The following is a 13,633-nucleotide window of genomic DNA, read 5'->3' as shown; positions in this document are numbered from 1 at the left end:
ATTATTATTATTATTATTATTATTATTATTATTATTATTATTATTATTATTCTCCATTTATTATTATTATTATTATTATTATTATTATCCTCCATTATTTTGCCTAATCCACTTAAAAAGTCATCCACATTGGTGGTCATCACTACATCTTGAAAATTGATTTTTTTTGGGGGGGTGCTATTAATCCACACAATAACCCTGTAAGGTAGGTTAGGCTGAGAGGTAGTAACTGGCCCAAGGTCAGCCAATGGGTTTCATAGCTGAGTGGCATATTTGAACCCTAGTCCCCTCTGGGTCCCTGTCTGTTGCTTTAACCATTCCACCCCACTGGCTGTACCCTAATATATTTTCCTGCAAAAGAAGGAGAAAGCAAAGAAGCAACCTGACACTTCTTGACCTACACTCTAAACCCATAAATCCTTGATAATCCAAGAACCATACAACAATATTCTTGGGATGCAAAAGTTCTAAAATTCACATGCATTCACATGTGAAGCTTTCCTAACCCAATATCTTTGCCTCCTTTAGAAAAAAAAAGGAAAAGGTTTCTGACATATATTGACCTACACTCTAAACCTATAAATCCTTAATATCCAAGAGACACATAACTACGTTCTTGGGGTGGAGGTCCAGGGAGCTCTCCATTCTAACCAGGTGAAAGTTAGAAGCTTCTTTGATAGTGCTGTCCACTTACCCTTTTCCCTCCTCTTAGATATTTTCTCCCTCCTTCCCCCATTAGGTCTAAAGCCTTCCAACATTAATTCAGATGCCTGAGGGTTGATCTCAGGGTTTGACAGTTAACATCTTGCCCTGAATACCAGCTACCGCCAACGGCTACTTTCCCTGGATCGGCCTGTCATCCCTAAATTCAGCAAAGTGTGAGAGCAGAATACCTTATTATTCCACAAAGGTCAAATTGGTTTAATATTATTTGAGTCCTCCAGGGAAATCCCCAGTTTTCCTGCTGACCATGAAGTTCGCAGGAGTTATTTCTTTTTGTTAACAAATGGTTTCTGGAAGGGATAGTCTATTGGTTTCAGTATGTGGCCAGCCAAGAGCGACAAAACTAGACAAGACCTGGCTTCTGACCTTTGCTGAAGCAACACCTGTTACCCCTGGGAGCTATCCTAGGTCCTGAATAACCTGGTTCTGACCTGTTGCATAGAAATCTTTCTGCTACCAGGTAAGCATGATGGCTATGCTGCAAGTTCCTAGATACCAGTTGCTGGAAACCTCAGGAAGGGAGAGTGCTTTTGCACTTGGGTCCTGCTTGGGGGCTTCCCCTTGGGGCATTTGGTTGGTCACTGTGAGAACAGGATGCTGGACTAGATGGGCCAGTGGCCTGATCCAGAAAGCTATTCATAGGTTTTTAGATAACTGCTGCTGTCTTCCAAGACCAGGACCCTCAGACTTTGCCCAGCACCCTGTAAATACTTGGCCTAATCTAAAGTAGGCACAGCATGGGAGCAGACAATTGGATACCTCTCCATTGCTGCATCACATGAGATTCAGCTTTTGGAATAATGACACAAACGCTCACTAAGCAAAACTTATTAACAGCCTGAATATCACATTTGGCAGAAGCTATTACTGGCTAGTGGTCCACAAACTGGTGAGTGTGCAATTTCCCATTGGCTCTCATGACCCAGACTCTGGTGGCCATTCAGGAGTATGCTCATTCTAAGGCTCTTTGCTAGAGGAAGCATAAGCCCTACCCTCTTGGATCAGTCCAAGTATATCTGATTAGGACTGGAGAGAGACCCCTGTCTGAAACCCAGGACAGCTACTGCCAGTCAGGATAGACAATATTGAGCATATGTATTCATGGCTTGACTCAGTGTAAGGCAGCTTCCAATGTTCCCTGTGAGCTTCCTAAGCTCAGGTCTCCATTTCAACCATTCAATCCATTTCAACACAATGGGGATCTTCAGAGAAAAGGCTTATAGGGTCTTCTTAGGGAGGCCAGCCTCATACTTGCAGAAGCCTTGAGGCAGACCACTGGTCTTCCTAATTTTATAACCCTAATGTGCAACAGGAGACTGAGTTACTCTTTCTGCCTATCTTTCTCTCTTTTCTCTCTTCCTCCATTGTCCTCCTCTTAAAAATAAATAAATGAACATATATATATATATATATATATATGCCAGTGGTGATGTTGCTTGTGCAATCCAAGGCTCATTTATGGGCCCTGACACACCAGTGGATATCAAATGGCTGTTCTTGTTATGAGTCTTTGGGCTGGAACATTCCATGGAAGCCAACGATCTGGGAAGATTGGCTCAGGAGGGTATGCAGTGTCACGCCCCAACAGCTTCTTGCAGCAGAGCCAGAATCAGACAAGGCCTCCTCAGAGAAGGAAGATCCCATTGCTGGTTCTTAGCACATAAGGGGCTCAAAGAGGAGACAGTGGAAACTGAAAACCCCTCTGAACTTACTATCCAGGAAGGTGCCCCACTCAGGGATGTGACAAATCCAGGGAATCCAACGTGCTAACTGGTGTGTCCCTTTCCAGCTGTAGAAACTGTAACGTCACTGCCAGGAGTAAAAATGGTGGCACAGCGCCAATTTAATGGTAACATGAGGCCATCCTTCTAGTCCTGCTTAAGAGGAAGCCAGAATGAAACCTACTCTTGAGTACAGCCGTTGTGATGCACCAGGAAAGAATGAGGCACCAGGGGCAGCTATAAAGCCTCCTGGTTGGTGCCTAGCCACTGCAACACATCAATTAGCTTAGCTGCCTATCGTTGGACAGTTGGGCCAATTTCCATTCTTGTGGTTAAGAGGAAAATCTAAGTCAGGGGAGGTCAACATGGCATAGACTACTACTCCCATATAGTCCCTGACCATTAGCCATGCTGGTTGGAGCCAACGGGAGTTGAGGTCCATGTGGGCACCACAATTTAAGCCACACAGCTGTGGCGGTGGGAACAGGGCAGTTATAGTCAGTTTGGGAGCTAGGGCTGAAAAATAGTTGAGTTGCATGGCACATCTGTCCACAGATAGATGAATAGGGGCCCTCTTGGCTTTCCAGAATGTGCATGAGTTCGCCACGGAAGTGTGTGTGTGTGTGTGAGAGAGAGAGAGAGAGAGAGAGAGAGAGATGGAAAATTTACTGAAGTTATTAGGCCTTGACTTCCAGGGGAGGAACATGGTGGACTGAACATCTTCTGTCAGCAGGCTGCAAAGGAGATAACTCCTAGGGGCCGGTGGGGCATTCCCATTCATATGGTGTATGGACTGTGTCATGTGATCAATTATGTGGGAAGGGGCTTGCCTGGGCCCCAACAATATTTTGTTCACGTTGGCACATCTGGCAGGTTGCCAACAGAAATAATTACACGGTGATTAATGATACCCATGACATAAATCTTGGCTATCAAATTCACTCTGCAGAAAAGTGTGAACAGGGAAATAACCTCTGACACTCTGAAAAAGCCATTTTCTAAACTGAGAGACTGAGAAGCTGTCAGCTCCTGGGAACCCAGATGGGGGTGAGTGACTTAAAGCGCAGGAATAAACATTGTACCCAAAAGCCATGTAGCAGCCCTGAAGGGCATAGGGTCTGCAAAAGCCTCCATTTCTCTAATTATCTTTGAGAAGTTTATAATTTACCACTGAGGACTCAGCTACATTCATAAAGATAAAGTGCTTTATATGTGTTATAACACTGTGACACCACATGGCGCTATGGAGTCCCATCTTTTGCCAACAAGATTTCCCTGCATGAAGTTTACAACAGGTTTAACTGAATCACCTTTTTGGTGTGTCTAGATCCTGCCTGAGAGATGTTTCTCTGTCTGCCAGTTGAAATTTACAACTGTTGTATGAGCTACTTTCTGGCTTTAAGAAAAGTTTATCATTAAAGGGCTGAAGCCAGAACAAAAAGCATGCACCGTTTGAACCAAGTAAGTTTTAAACGATCAAGGGAGTTTTGAATGCTAATAATTTTTATTTTCTTTTAATCTGTTTTCTCAGGGAAAGTGTTGCCTTGAAATCAAAACTAATGTTGCTACTTCTTTTTTCCTTTGTAGAAATGTGGTTTGATAGCAGATAATGTTACATAGATCTTAAGGTCATGACAGGGGATTGAAGACAGGAGACTGTGAAGATCTTAAAGTGGAGACTGAATTGTTAATATCAAGAACATTCAGTATGGCAGATAAATTGTTGGACATTCCATTGGCTGTTGGTGTCCTTCAGCAATTGTTTGATGAGTAAATAAGAGTGATTAGAGCTGAGATTGATGAAATGGTGAATGAAAGCAGACCAGATAAAGATGAAATGGAAAGTGGCATTAAAGAAGACACAGGGACTTCAGAGAAAAATATGGATGAAGGATTGTCAGAACAGGAGGGTGAAATGGATGCAACAGATGATGAAATGGAGAAGTCCTCCATACAGATATTTGAAACAGCCAAATGGTTGAGCTGAGATGATGGAGGAGTGGAATGAAGCCATGGATGGAGAGATGAAAAGACATCCTGAGCTGGCTGAGATAGAGTTGAGAGAGAGAAAGGACTCTGTTTACAACTTGGAGTGAATTCAGAGGAAAGAGCTATCAAACCTTAAGTGTTTTCCTTGGGAAAAGAATGGAAGAAGCATAAATGGAAAAGGAATAAAAAAAAAAAAATCAAGACGGAACACCACAGCAAATACAACAGGAAATGGGAACGGAAGATATGGAACTAGGTGCGAATTAAGAAACGCATAATAAGTAAAGAACTATGGAATAGTTAATATACTGTATAATCACAGCAGAAAGAATCTTGTGTGGACTAAGACAGAAAAAACTTATTATTGTTTAATATGTTGAAGTTACTGGAGATAAAGTTGATATGTTTGATTAGAGAAAAATTATTGCTGACATTTATTATTATTAATAATTAGAGAACCCCTTTTGAACTTTTTGTGGAAAAAACCAAAATGAATTAATCTATTTGGATTGGAAGATTGGGAAAATATTGTCTAACAGAAAGTAGATCAGTTGGGTGTCATTCTAGAGTGAATATTTTGAATAATTTATTTTTATGTAACTGATGGAAAATCAGTAGTCCTTTTTATTTTTGTTCTTCTCTTTTTTCCTCTTTTTAAGTTTTCCTTTGGTGTTTTCTTTTCTCTGTTTGTTTTTATTTAGATTAGCTTCTTTTATCCTACTGTATTATGAAAAAGCTTTAACTGGCCAAACTGCAGGTTGGAATGGGCCCTTCTTCCTTTAGGCCAATTGAATAAAGTTGGGTCAAATTGAGACCATACTATTTCAAAAGACCAAGGAGACAACCACCTATGTGATGGATAAACAATCTAAAACTATGTTGATGCAAGAAGCAAAAAACAGAGAACAATAGAGAAAACTTGAAGAGGCATATATCTAAAGATGGATGTGAGATGCTTCAAAAGGAAGAAGAAAAGTATGTGTGAAGCTAATGCCATTGCATCACTTCCTTACAAGGGAAATTGTGAGCAATTTTTAAAAAGTTGAACCTTATTTTAAACCAGGTTATTGAGGAGCCCGCAATAGAGTTGCTTTGGGGATGGAGGGCAGTTGTGATCCAGCGATCCGTCATTGCCATTTCCATTCCAAGAGACCATCTGGTCAGGAAAGATCTGTTTTTGCATTCAGGCAAGAGCGGCTCACAGACCCAAGTCCGGATCATCCTTGCGCCTGAAATAATCTCTTGGTGAAGCATTCCTTTCCTCTTCCTCCTCAGCTTCTAAGTGTGGGGATTTTATCTTGCATGAATAAAGATGATAAACTCGCACCTCTTTTAGTCTGCAATATTTTTCTTCTCTCCCCCCCCCACTTCCTGCCCCCGTGTCCAGCTGCCTTTTATTCTCCACTTTCTGTCTCTTCACGTGTGGGTGTTTCTTTTTTCTTGTCTGAAGATTTTTCTAGATTCCCACTTTGAAGATGACATCTAAGGCTACATCTGGTCTAAAGTCTGCATTATGAGAATTCATGTAAACTCCAGTTTCCATTAGAAATTGAGGTCCAGGCCCTTCAAAGTGTGGCTAACATAATAAGTACAGGAGGCATCTAAGACAATCATTATTTCCTTAACACCACCGCTGTTTTTACAGCTTTTGAGTCCTGCCGATGGAGGCTCTGGTTATGTAGCTTGCTAACGTTTGCCTATGATGTACTAATAAACAGAACAGTGGTGATCAGAGGCAAACCTCTTGGCGAAGTGAGTTTGTTTATTAAGCAGCGCCACCTGCAGGTGATACACGGTTGCTGCAATGTGGAGCCGTGCTCGCCAAAGGAAGAAAGGTGCATTTTTTGGGTGCAAACCTGAATTTTACAGAATAGAATAGATGCCTCTACCCAAGACAGGGTGTGAGGGGATAGAGAGTGTGTGTGTGTGTTGAGTAGACAACAGTTACAGCTGCTACATCAGAGCTATGGCTACCCAGCATTGCAGCACGTAGTTAAACTAAGGCACTTGCTCTTTCAGGAGGCAGTAATGGCCACAAACTTTAAGAGAAGATTGAACAAATTCATGGAGAAGGTTATCAGTGATGACTAGCCACAATGTCAATACAAGCAGAGGCACTGATGCTTCTTGAAACCAGTTGCTGGAAACCGCACAGGGAGAGAGCGTTCCTGCTTCCTGGTTTCTCCCTGGCTGGGCACTGTGAGGCAGGATGCTGGTATGTTCTTAAGTATGTTTTAAAATATCGGCTTCAGTGCTGAGCCGGCTTTAATCTGGGAAAGGTGGGACTCAGGTGGGCCACAGGCTCTCTGCCCCGACATTAACTGATAAAATATTGCAGTGGGTGGTAGTGTGTCCATTTGTTGCCCTTTTCAGGGTTAATGCTGAGACTGCCCTTGGCTAGTGGCCTTCATAGGTAATGTTCTGATGGGTGAAGAGAGGGGCAATGAGTATTTCCCACCATGTAAAGACACACTTGGGCCTTCCCTACAAGGGGCCCTTCTGGCCTGAACACCCTTTATTCACACAATCCCACCCAATGAGAGCCAGTGTGGTATGGTGGTTACAGTGCTAAACTAGGACCTGAGAGACCAGGGTTCAAATCACTCATTCTCAGCCTAACCTACCTCACATGGGTGTTGTGAGGGTAAAATGGGTAAGAGAACTATGTAAGCCACCTTAAGCTTCTTGGAGGAAAGATGGGATAGAAATTAAATACAAAATAAAATAAAATAATTGTCACAACAAGAGCATTTGGTTCATAGTAACAACTCTTAGCATTCAGACGAGTTGTTCCCCTAAGTGGACAGTACCGTTTTGCTTGTGGGGCTGTGGGATTACGTAGGTAAAGGTAAAGGGACCCCTGATCATTAGGTCCAGTCATGACCGACTCTGGGGTTGCAGCGCTCATCTCGCTTTATTGGCCAAGGGAGTTGGCGTACAGCTTCCGGGTCATGTGGCCAGCATGACTAAGTCGCTTCTGGCGAACCAGAGCAGCACATGGAAATGCCGTTTACCTTCCCACCGAAGCAGTACCTATTTCTCTACTTGCACTTTGACGTGCTTTCAAATTGCTAGGTGGGCAGGAGCAGGGACGAGCAACAGGAGCTCACCCCGTCGCGGGGATTCGAACTGCCGACCTTCTGATCGTCAAGTCCTAGGCTCTGTGGTTTAACCCACAGCGCCACCAGCATCCCTGTGGGATTACATAGGGGGTACTAAAAGGCAAGAGAGTGTGCTGGAGGTGCAAATGAAAAACACTGCACACATTGAAAAGCTGGCATTACTGGATGAAGTTCATCAGTTTTGTTGAATTAATTAAACCAAACACTTTAAATTTAAAATTTAAATTTAAATCTAAATTTTAAATAAATGTGCAATTAATTGTTACTGGTGTGAATTATATTGTGCTATTATTGTCCTCAGTGAGCTGTGCAAATCACTGTTTTTGTATAATGCTTTCTATACGATAGGGTAAGGGAACATATGTTTTAGACAATGCTTTAGTGACCCTTGCAACAGCCTAGTTAAGGCAAGCTAGTACTGTATTTGAGAGAGAGAGAGAGAGAGAGAGAGAGAGAGAGAGAGAGAGAGACAGAAATAAAGACAGAGAGAAGGGAAGATCCATTGGCAGATGGTTTATTTGTTCCTCTAACCCTCAGTTTTTTTCACAGGGGTTGGGAGGACGGACATAGCGCCATGAAGAAAAGTCTGTAGTAATTCCCTAGTGCAAAATGTCAGACTTGAGAATAGCGAATAGCAGGTGGGGGGCAAGGAATTACTTCTATAGCACTGCTAAACAGCCAATGGAGCTAAAGGTGGAGCATCCTATCCATTTCAGGTTCTGATCATCCCAACTTACGTTACTCACCACTTTTATAGTTCTGTTGCAAAAAATTCTTTTAGAAAGCCCTTACGAGACTTTGCCAACCTTTTAAGGCACATTTAAGGCACATTACTATTGTTGTTGTTGTCATTATTATCATTATCATTGTCATTATCATCATCATTAATTATTATCATTATTATCATTATCATCATCATCATCATCATCTTACCTGCCCTCCCAGAGGAGCCCAAGGAACCACACACATTAATAATAACACCATCGAAAACATTTTAGTAAAGGTAAATGGACCCCTGACCATTAGGTCCAGTCGTGGATGACTCTGGGGTTGTGGCGCTCATCTTGCTTTATTGGCCGAGGGAGCTGGCATACAGCTTCTGGGCAGCATGACTAAGCTGCTTCTGGTGAACCAGAGCAGCGCACGGAAATGCCATTTACCTTCCCACCAGAGTGGTACCTATTTATCTTCTTGCGTTTTGAAATGCTTTCAAACTGCTAGGTTGGCAGGAGCAGGGACCAAGCAATGGGCGCTAACCCCGTTGCGGGGATTCAAACCACTGACCTTCTGATCGGCAAGTCCTAGGCTCTGTGGTTTAACCACATCCCCGAAAACATTCTAAAACCAACTAAAAACAACCACATTCTCTCATCCAGTGATTTCAGAGTTTCCAAGAAGCTTCCTCATAAAAGGCAGAGCATTCCACAAACAGGGAACCAACAGAGGAGACCCTGCCATGGGTCTAAGACCACTGGGCAGTGCCCCTGACAAGGCCTCAACAAAAGAAAGCGGAGTCTGAGATGATTGACATATATATGATTTTGCAATGATTTCCCCTAGTATAATGCACTCTTGTATTTCCTTTTCATGAGTTATATGCATTTTTCAGGTATACTTTCCCCTAATATATACATTTTGCTACAGGAGAACTCCATCACAAAATTACCCCCCGTCACCAGGAGACTCGAAGAGGGCCGGTCAACGGGTGGATAAATAGAACTTTAGGAGAAGAGGAAATTAATCTAATTTTTCGTTCCTGTTTGGACTTGTGTGTATAGAAAGAAAAATGAAAGAAAAATGTAGAGGGATTTTCCATCCTCCCCCACCCCCCAATAATAAAAAAGAGAAAGTAGCTCTCTGCAGGGCCCCTACAGCTTGTGAAAAATTAAAGTCGACGGATTCAAACTGTCCTATTTCCACATCAAACGAGGAGAGGCACTGTGCGCTTCCCAACTTATCTTCAAACGCCCAGCACCCTCGAAAGTTTCTTGAAAAAAAGAGAAAAAGAGCGAGAGGGAGAGAGAGAGACAGGAAAAGGAAAGAGTCTCCAGCTCCCCCAAGTGCTGTGCCCGTTACCGTAGCCGCTGTCTCTCTCTCTCCTAATTATACCCCTGTGAGTTTATTAATCAACTTGTAAATTATTTAGAGAGCCATGCGTGCGCGTCTTCAGCTAGTACAAACACACGTGTGAGAAGAGGCGCTTGGAAAAAAACCAGCGGAGGGTCCCCCAAAGGATGCGCCGGCAATGTTGCAGGCTGCTTGCAGGATGGCTGGCTGGTGTGTGTGTGTGTGTGTGTGTGTGTGTGTGTGTGTGTGCGTGTTTGAAAAAATAAGAAATAAAACCGAGCTTATCTCCTCAGATAGAAAGATTTACCTAGCCTTTCAACTGAGAAATTATTTGCAAGTTACGGATAGCAAACGATCCGCTACCACCCCCCAACTCTCCTTCATAAGAAGAGAAAGAGAAAGAAGGCTCTATTGTCAATTTTTTAAAGCTGACACTTTAGAGATAAGAATGTTAATTTCACTGTCAAAAATAAATAAATATGAGGGTGGGGAAGAAAAGCTGTGATCTTGGGGCCACCATGACATCCAAACTTGCAAAAACGAAAAGAAAGAATAAAGTAAATCATTGGGGAGTGGGGGGGGGGGCGGAAACATCCCAGATTATTCATTTTTTCTACAAGAAAAGTTAATGTTGTTATAGTAAAGACTGGGTTTTGTTTTTTTTTGTTAGTAATAGCAGAAATTAGGAGATTCCCAAATCCCCCTTCTTCTACTCCTCCCTGTTCTCCCTCCGCCCAGCCAATGAAGCAAGAAGAGAAAGCCACTGGGATGGATTCAAATATTACTATTTTATAAATGGAGAGTAGCAGAGGTGGGGAAGACACCAACACAGAGGGCTTGTGTCTAGCTCAATGGGGCTTGAGACAAAAAATGGGGGGGAGACCTTATCTTTCTTTTTGTTGCTTTTGTTTTGTTTTGTCTATTAAATTTGTATACCACCCTTTCTCATCTCTCTTGTCAGACTAAAAGTTGTTCTGACCATAAGTGAATAGCACCAACCAAGAGTATGCCAAGGCCCCAGCTTGTCCACAAACTCCAGTGATGGGGAGCGACTGGAGAAAAGAGGGTGAATAGACCCCAGATCGGTTCTGAATAGACATCAGGCTGGGAAGCCTCACAATTAGTGAGGCAAACTCTGGTCCTCCAGGCCTTCTCTGGCCTTTGGGAGCCTCCTTCATGCCCCCGTTCCCCCAGCCTACACCCCTCACCAGCCCCACTTTGCACCTTCCTTGGATGCATTTGTCTGACTGGGTGTGTCCTTGGAACTCTGCTCTTATCTCTTGCTTTCCTGGAAGGGGGCAGTGAGAGGCATGATAGTGTAGCAACTAACCTCTCTTGCAAAGGTAAAATCTAACATTTGTTGCTCTGTCTACTTTTGCTTCTGGCTCTGCTCGCCACTGGCATATGGCCCCTGAAAAGCTGGCTAAAGGGGAGTGCAGCCTTCAGGCTGAGAAAGGTTTACCCACACCTGGGGGAGCAACCTGGAGGAGCCTGTGATCTTAACAATCAGGAAAAAAGGTGTGGAGAAAATTCTTAAGAGTGGATGAGGAGAGACAGAAGAAGGGGCACTGAAGTTAGGAGTACTACAGTCTTTGACTAATTTTAACTTAAAAAGAAAAAAGAAAAAGGTTCACCAAGTAGCCTAACTCTCTTTCATTTCCCCCAAGGTCTTCTGCAAAGCCACTAATGAATTCTTGTTAGTGTTTACTCATGCAAATTCATGCTTTGTTATCCTGAGGAGAAGTGGATTAGCAAAATGATCAGACTTATTATTTGTCTTGCAGCATAAATATTGGCTAGGATGCATTCCTTCATTCTACTAAGATATGCCCCACTTAAGCCATAAAGCCACACAGATGCAAAAAATATCAAAACAAACTTGGAGAAAAACAACTCTGGGATACTTATTGGTCATGTGGACAGAAGATAAAGCTCCAATGGGTGTCCTTAGGATTTGTTATGACCACATTACAGTATCTTTGCCTAGTAGAGAACCCTAACATTTAAACCATGGGAATGGCCAGGATTCAAAGGACTATTTAAAATATCATCTCTCCCCACACACCTGGCCATTTACCCAGCTAATCACTGTGCTATGCAGGTGAGGGCCTCTGCAGATGTACCAACTTATCAGGAGGTCTGTTGGGCTTTTAGTGTTATGGCACTTACTCTTTGGAATGCCATCCCTTTAAATATCAGGTCCCGTCTCTGTTGTCTTTTCAGCACCTCTTGAATACATCCCTCTTTCAACAAGCATTTCAAAGTTGAGATCTTTCCCAGTCTTCATCTGCATTGGAATTGTTTTTCAGATGTTTTGATTGTTTTATTACTTGTGTATTTGCTGCCCTCAGAGGACGAGATGGTTGGACAGTGTTCTCAAAGCTACAAACATGAGTCTGACCAAACTGCGGGAGACAGTGGAAGACAGAAGTGCCTGGCATGCTCTGGTCCATGGGGTCACGAAGAGTTGGAAACGACCAAACGACTAAACAACAACATTTGCTCCCCTGGGCTCATAGATGAGGAGAAGGAAGAGGAAGAGGAGGATCTACCCAGTCATCCTCTGGATAAGAGATGCTGAGAATTAGCAGGGAAAGTCTATTGCCTTAAGCTCTTGCATCCGTGCTTCCCTTTAGGATGGGGCAAGGTAGGTCACTGTGTCAGTGGGACACAATAGTGGGACACAGTAATGACCTTTGAGGAGCACAGTTTTATGGAAATTAGTTTTTGTTATATCTTATACATTTCTGATAATATTTTACTTTTGTTTTAAATTCTGAATAATTTTATCATTTTTGAAGTAACTGATACATTGGAATTGTTTCACAAATTGAACATATTTATGGAAAACACACAGTGGAAAAAGAGGATATCAAGGAAAGTGAGAGTACCACCAAGTCTGTAAAAGAAGATGGTACTGTGCCTGACTTGAATTACAGTGACCCTGCTAACTGGTCTAACTATTGCAGTGATAATTTGTGACAGCTTATAATACAACATGGACCACAGCAGGTTGTATCACATGATTTCCCCAAAGAGTAAAAAAAAGAAAAGAAAAAAGAATATTTTTTCTCCTTTACACTACAAGAGAAGAATAGCAAATGGTGAAGAAGTATCAATTGAGGTTGATATATGGTGTGTGTAAGTTGTTTGGCAAAAATATCGTGCACTACCTCTACAAGAAACAGGTTCAAAAGACTGGCAGAACATTGAAGCAATTCTGTCTTCACATGAGAGGAATACCGACCATTTAGGAAACTGTCAGACCTGGAAATAACTTGAATTGCACTTATCTAAAGGAAAAATATTGGTGATATTAACATGAAGAAAATTAGACAAGAAGAACATTATTGAGGGCAAATCTTGGAACACTTGATTGCTTTGGTCAGAGTTCTTGGCATGCAAAACGTGGCATTCCATGGTACAACTAAAAAGTTGTATGGTGCTAGTTGCACAGTGGAAATATTTTGAAGTTTATAGAATATCTAGCCCTTTTTGATCCCATCATGAATGAACATTTGCACAGAGTTAAAGATCAAGAAACAATGGTTCACTACCTAGGAAAGATATCCAAAACGAGCTTATACAGCTTCTAGCAGGTACTATAAAGCGGGGGGGGGGGGGAGGGAAGCACATGAAAACACCAGCCCAATACTATTCAGTTATTTTGGACTGCAAACCTGATGTTAGTCATATTGTACAAATGACAATGATTGTATGTTTTGCTGATGTAATCAAACCATCAGATAATGAGATATCTGAACCTGAGGTTATAAAAAGAGAACATTTCTCGGGATTTGTTCCGCTAAAGGAGACTACAGGTGCCTTTATGACAGAAACTCTTTTGGACAGCTTGAGCAAATGGGATTACCAAGTAAGAATCCGTTTTGTGAATGTGCAGCAATGTGAAAGGCAAAGAAAATGGCACACAAAAGAGAGTCCTGGACATAAACCCATGTGCCTTTTTTGTGCCCTGCAATGCACACTCTTTAAACTTGGTTGTCAGTGATG

The 13,633-nt window shown here is 42.3% G+C and overlaps 1 protein-coding gene and 1 long non-coding RNA gene across 5 annotated transcripts in view; one reads left to right on the top strand and one right to left on the bottom strand.

Moving 5' to 3' along the window:
- AK8 (adenylate kinase 8) overlaps window positions 1-13,633 on the bottom strand; it is a 99,291-nt gene that overhangs the window by 34,859 nt on the left and 50,799 nt on the right. The window lies entirely within an intron of this gene.
- LOC310836351 lies at window positions 3,783-5,708 on the top strand. Its single transcript, XR_014560027.1, has 3 exons — window positions 3,783-3,905; window positions 5,135-5,408; window positions 5,497-5,708. It is a non-coding gene; the product is annotated as an uncharacterized lncRNA (long non-coding RNA).

Source organism: Podarcis gaigeae (assembly GCF_964106915.1).
Source record: "Podarcis gaigeae genome assembly, chromosome: Z".
Lineage (NCBI taxonomy): Eukaryota > Metazoa > Chordata > Lepidosauria > Squamata > Lacertidae > Podarcis > Podarcis gaigeae.
The sequence above is the reverse complement of the archived record's forward strand: the minus strand, read 5'-3'. Positions and strand labels throughout refer to the sequence as shown.